Below are 6,825 nucleotides of genomic sequence, written 5' to 3'. Positions count from 1 at the left end.
GGGGGCGGGGCTGGCTGGCATGTGGTGCTGGGGGATCGAACTGCAGTCCCTGTGCTTTGCCAAGCTTGTTTCAAGTAGGTGCTTTAGACCACTGAACCATCTCTCCAGCCCTGTATTATTATATAGCATAAACTAATGAAAATATTTTCAGATAGTAAATTTTGGCAAAAATACAATGGAACTTCTAGAAACACGACTCTATAGGTATACTTTTAAATTTTTACTTCTGTATATTACATTCACTGTTTTCATTTGCCACAACAGATTTATATGATCTCTACTGAAAGCATCATTTAAAATTTCAGTAAGCAATCATCTTGTCTTCACACATTTTCCATCACTCATGTTTCACTGTTCCATAGGTTGATTTAACAATTTTAATATAAAATCTTACATGATCACCCCTCAAAATAATGTAAACCAAAATGTTCCACATTAGCTGTTTTCCCTAAAAATCTAAAAATATCTCAAATATGCTTTACATTCACATCTAATAAATTTTAAAACAGCCCTTCTGTCCTTTGATTGGGGTTCCTGTATTGAATGTGAAGGATCCATACTTATAGAATGTATTTCTAAATCCAATAACGTATGTAAATGCAAATGATTTTCTACTCATTTTATGCAAGATGTGTTTATGAAGCATATGAACTCCCACGTATGTACAGACTACTCATAGATATATATTTCTAACTGATGTTTATCTTAACGTTCAGGACAAATGGAGCCTCTTATATTGAAACCTTGCCTTTTAAATCCTCAGCTATGTGATCAAATTGAAGCTGGGCATAGTGGTACACACCTGTAATCCCAGCACTCAGGAGGCTGAGGCAGGAGGATCCTTATGAGTTTGAGGCCAGCCGGAGCTAAAAGTGAGTTCAAGGTCAACCTGAACTACATAGTGAGACTCTGTCTCAAAAAAAAAAAAAAAGAAAGAAAGAAAAAGAAAAAAGAAAAAAGAAAAAAAACCCTAAAAAACTGGAGAAGACATTCAGAAGCTGTTTAAACTCAAGAGATTCAACTAAGTCTTAGAAATTGTATTCTGTTTTCTCTTGCAGGACCCAAATTGTCCCTGGGCCCTTGGGATTAGACAAATCCTTGATAAATTTTAAAAAGTCTTAATTCCCACAGTTGGCCAAAGTGTTTAACAAACATCCCTTCATAAATAGCTGGGAAACTATTTAGGAAGCAGTTTATACACATATTTATTGAGTGCTTATTAAGAATATCCTACATTAAAAAAAGAATATCTTACATTATATACTATGCATTACCACTAAATATGTTTTATTTCTGATTCATGCCATCAACTTCCCATCGTGACTCCACCCTGAGAGATCACTCCTCCCATTCATTTTTTCCATCACCAAGTCCATTAATACCACCTCCCAGATAGCCCTCAGGTCCGCCTCTCTCCTCTTCAATCCCACTGCCACACTCATACATCCATGCTTCTTGTCTGGGTATACCAAAGGTCTAACAGGTCTTTTTTGTATTGCAGAAAAGCTTTCTTCCAATCTGTTCCCCATACTATATAATCAAACAACTCTTCTACTTAAAATTGTCCATATCAGGCTAGGGAGACAGCTCAGCAGTCTAAGCACCTGCCTGGCAAGTGTAAAGACCTGGGTTCAACCCCCAGTACCGCATGCCGTGCAGGACCTGCACGGAGCTAGCCACTGAAACTGGGTGTGGTGGCACACGCCTGTAATCCCAGCACTGGGGAGGCTGAAACAGGAGGGTCATTATGAGTTTGAGCTACATAGTGAGAACCTATAACAAATAAACAAATTAAAGATCTTTTAAAATTTTTAATTACTCACATCATTTACTTCTAACAATTCTAAACTTAACAGTATGTATATCAGACAGCCAAGTTTAGTGCCTTTTTAGGTAGGTACTAAATCACTCTCCATCCCCCAACTGATACAACTCTCTCATGTCTCCACACTTTTGTTAAAGCCTGTTTATAAGCATAACCATGCCCTGCACACACTTCCTATTGGGCTATCACTGTTGTCCAAATTCCTAATCATCATAAAATATCCACTTAAGGCAAAATCTTCTCTGTGAAGTCTATGCTGTCAGTTTTCCAACTCTAAAGTAGGTGTGGCTCCTGTTATGGATTCTATCCAGATATGCCCCCAAGCATCATGTGCTCATAGGTGCAGCTTTAGAAAGGCGGCTGAATCATGGGAGCCTGGTACTCATCAGTGGCTTAGTCGACTGATGACTTTATCACTCACTGTAATGTACGTAGGTGGAGCCTGGTCTGGAGAAAGTGGGTCATGAGGGCGTGGCCTGGAAGTCTTCTGCCCTCCTCCTCCCTTGATCCCTCTCTCTGCTTCCTGGCTGCCACACCATGAGCTCTTTCTCCTCTGCCATGCGGCCCTGCCCTGAAGCCATCAAACTATGGGCTGAAACCTCTACAAACTGTGAGCCAACATAAACCTCTCTTCTTTAAAGCTGTGAATCTCAGGTTGTGTCTCAGTGACAAGAAAGTCAGACACCACCTCTAAGCTTTCTGAGATCCTTTCCACATGTGTATCATAGCACTTCTTTGCCTACTGAATTACTATGTAACCACTCTGTGGCTTCATCTGCTAATCTGTACAGTGGCTAGTAACATCTATACTGAAGAACAATCAAGTGAATTATACAGTAAAGTAATATCAAATAAGGCTGATGATTGAAGAGTTACATCTGAAAAGTTTATGAGGAATAGAAAGAACTGTCCTTTTCTTTATAACACAGGAGACAAACACATATTAAAATTATTTTTACAAGGGCTGGGGAGATGGCTCAGTAGAATAAGCACTTCCCTGGCAAGCGCAAGGGCCTAAGTTCAATCCCTGGTTCTGCAAAAAGAAAAAAAAAGGATCAAAATTATTTTTTCAGGTGAAAGTTTCTGTCAGTAGAATGATTAACACTGGCTTTTCTCCCTTGTCCAAGGCAGTCTTTGCTCTCTTCTTCTGAGAGATATTCAGTCTTCTGCTAGGTAGAAATGATACACCATGACAACAGCCAGAACCAAAATGGCTGGGATAACCCAGCTGGTCTCAAACTGGAATTAGACTCACTAGCAGTAATAAGAGTTTCCAAAGGCGTGGCTAACTTTGGTCTGTCATCAGGGTGGACCTCCCCAGTGATACAGGTTTTAGACAGCTCTCTAGTGTCAGTAAAATGACTGATATTTTCAAAAATCTCCGTAGCATCACCCAACTCCTAGCTTGTTCTCCTAAGATTTCTTCCACACCAGGATGTTCTTCCAGAAAACTGGAAGAACTTCCAGGTACTTATTTTATCTTTGTGCTTCTCAAGCCCTTCCAAGGTATAGTACTTTACAGCCTATTCCTCATGCTCAACCATCTCTTTGGTAAGCAATGTGCCACCCAAAGTCCAGAACACACAACCACTCCTGGTACAGCACCATGCGTCTTAGCCACCTCCATCTGGGACATTTTCTGTGCATCCTCTAGGGTATTTTTCAAAGCAAATATACACTCTACACAGACCCAGAAGAAGTGGTACCTCAAACTGAAGACTACTATTGAAAGGAGCTCAGTTAAGGGCCTCCCATTCCTCATGTATGACTATATCAGAAAACAGGAGAAAGAGAGCTGGAGGAGAAAAGGAGCCAGAGAAGAGAATGCTAAGGCACTTAATGCAAAACAGGAAGGTGAGAGTGCCAAAGATGAAATACAAAGAGCGATAAGATCTGAGAGCCATTTTAGATGATATTAAAAAAAGTAAGCTAAGAAGAATATATGCAGTGTATTATTTGTTGAAACTGTACTTTCGATTTGATTTGAAACTGTCTCATTGCTATATGTTTATCAATAAAACTTTGAAAAGAAAAAAAATATCATGTCTGCATCTTGTACTATGAATAACTACTATGAAGACAACAATATGCAATATATTAATTATTGTAACTATCCTACTAACCTGTTTTGAAACTGTCTTAATGCCATTTTTTTCTCAATAGAATTAGTATAAAATAATAAAAAATAAAAAAAAAAAGTAAGATAGGTATGGTAGGCACAGGCCTATAATCCTACCACTGCGGGAGGCTGAGGCAGGAGGCTCACAAGTCTGAATCTTACCTGGGCAACTTAGCAAGACTCTGTTTCAAACTATAAAAATAAAATGGGCTGGAGATTTAGTCAGTGTGAAGGCCCAGATCCAATCCCCAGTACCAAATAGGGGGTGAAAGAGTTTAATGGTAAACAACCTGATTGAAGGTGAAGGTTTAGGAGTAAGTATCACAGCTGGCTAGACAAAGGTGACAGGACAAAATAAGTTAATTGGAATAATAAGAAGCAAGATGCACAATTAAACTGACCTAGAGTTAAAAACTGACAAGGTAAAATGAGGGATCTGAGAGTAATGGTAGAACGTAGCTCAAATAAATTACTTTATCACTCAGGCTGGATAAACAGAGTAAAGTGAAGTTAGGAAGGCGCTCAATAGGACATTTTTTTTTTTTTTTTTTTTCCGGAGCCGGGGATTGAACTCAGGCCCTTGTGCTTGCCAGGGAAGCACTTATTCCACTGAGCCATCTCCCCGGCCCAATAGGACATTTTTAATACAAATTCTGCATAGGGTTTTTGTACAGAACATAAGCATAAAATGGGGTGCTCACCAGGCATGGTGGCACACATTTGGAAACCCAGCACCTGAGAGGCTGAGGTAGGCAGATTACCAAAAGATCCAGGCCAGCTAAGGTCTTATTTCTAAACAAATAAATAGATAAATAGCCATGGATGGTGGCACAGCTGGAATCCCAGCACCAGGAAACTGAGGAGGGACAATCTCAAATTCAAGCCCAATCTGGACTACAGAGCAAGACCCTATTTCCATAAACAAATAAACAGAGATCAAATGGGATGGAAATAAAGGCCGTTGTACTGAAAGAGTCCATGGTAGTGGACTGGAAATGCCATCTACACGCTAGAACAAAACAGAATATCTGTACAATTACCTACATCAAAGTTTTCTAAGAACTTGAGGGAACTAAAAAAGTGACACAAATAACTTCAAAAGCTTCCTAACACTTTCTTTAGCATGATCTACGGGTTTGTTTTACCGAATCCACAGGCCAGCTGAATGTTGCTTCTGTTTCTCGGAGTCAAAATCTAGCACTGTCTTCCACAGCAGGCCCCTGACCATGCTCTGGCATTACTCCTAAAGACCCTTGACAGTCTGTCACACCCAGAAGAGCGCATTCTCCATCAGGGGTTTGCATGCGTTGTGAAAAACTTTGGGCCAAAGCTCTGTTTCTACACTGAGCAATGGTCATAATTTTGTACAAGATACCAGTGAAGAGTCTTTCATTCTAAAGGTTGTTAGGAGAACAATTCAAATGGAAATGAGAAGGCCCACAAACACACCGCTTTCTGGGAAAGTTCAGCCTTCTCATCACCATGCATGTCAATGGTTATTCTTATTACTGCACGCAGTTTTAAAAGCAACAAAACAATTTCTTTATTAAGGTGGTTAAATCCAACAAAGGAATAAAACCAAATCTTATAACTATTAAAAAGCTTAAGGGAATTATTATACTTTATGGCTATTCATAACATTTTAGTACATTTTAAATGATCCAGCTACGGCGTCTTTTCCTAAGTACTTTGGTATCACCGTGCAGTTTTAATCCATATGCTTAAGCCCCTTTCACAGTTTACAGGAACAAAGCAGTTTTGATTCATAAACAAAGCCCTGCAGTCAAATACGCTCATGAGGTATTAATTTACAACCTCATCTGTGATCAGTTAAACTGCATGTGAAATCTTAAACATCCTTAAAAAGCTCACCACAAATAGTTCAATAGGAGATTTTTTGGTAACATTACTTTAACAAAAAACATGTAAGATTAAATTCTATTGTAAAATAAAACCAAATGCCACTTGCGTTTAAGGATAACCCACTAACAAAACAATCTTTTAAACTGTCACCTTTTGCATCTGAAATATTAATTAAAAAAGCAACACCAGTATCAAAAAACATGTGCTTCCTATAGCTTGGCAAGGCAAGTCACAGATAAAAAGAAAACCAACTTCATAAAGAAAATGTGCATATTTCAGCCAATAAAATGTTCCTTTAATCAGCTGTAGGAGCAAAATTTATTAAAATGTCAGGTCAAGCTGAATCACACCAAAACCAAAAGTTAAAATTACCAGTTTTACCAAACAACTAAAAAAGTACATACAAATTATGGACAAAAATGCAATAAAGAAGGAACATGACATAAATTTTCAATTCAGCATATTTTAATGAAAAACAAGAATTACCAATTCCTCCAAAGCTTATACTTTTAATCCTCATACTTATGTAATTTGAATCTTGAAACGCTTAGTTTTTTAGCTAGATATGAGTAGCAATAGTTACTTTGATTGATTTTTTCTAAGCTAATCAGAGAAATTATTATCTCATAGAAGAAAATGCTCAGGTCATAATAAATGGTTCAAAATCCTCATCGCAGACCTAGCTTCCTTCCCAGTTCTCCTGTGCCATCCTTAGTCCAATATCTTTTGTCCTCTAATGGTTTCAAAACAGCTATACAAGTTATAAGCATGACTGTACATAATGTCTAAAGGTCAGAAGAAAGACTGATTCCTTGGAACTCTTTACAAAGAAGAGAAGGTGGAGGTAGAAGAGGAGGAGGAGGAGGCGGCGGCAGAGGAGGCGGCAGAGGAGGCAGAGGTGGAGGCGGAGGCGGAGGAAGAAGAGGAGGAAGAATAAGAAGAGGAGGAGGAGGAGGAAGAGGAAGAAGAGGAGGAGGAGGAAGAGGAGGAGGAAGAGGAAGAGGAAGAGGAAGAGGAA

The 6,825-nt window shown here is 38.9% G+C and overlaps 1 protein-coding gene and 1 pseudogene across 2 annotated transcripts in view; both read right to left on the bottom strand.

Annotated features, from left to right (window-relative positions):
* Positions 1-6,825, bottom strand: part of Adk (adenosine kinase) — a 563,958-nt gene that overhangs the window by 400,341 nt on the left and 156,792 nt on the right. The window lies entirely within an intron of this gene.
* On the bottom strand, positions 2,984-3,369 carry LOC111817587 (annotated as a pseudogene).

This window comes from Octodon degus, unplaced genomic scaffold, assembly GCF_000260255.1.
Source record: "Octodon degus isolate 3935 unplaced genomic scaffold, OctDeg1.0 scaffold00005, whole genome shotgun sequence".
Taxonomy (NCBI): domain Eukaryota; kingdom Metazoa; phylum Chordata; class Mammalia; order Rodentia; family Octodontidae; genus Octodon; species Octodon degus.
This window is presented reverse-complemented; position numbering and strand designations above follow the sequence as displayed.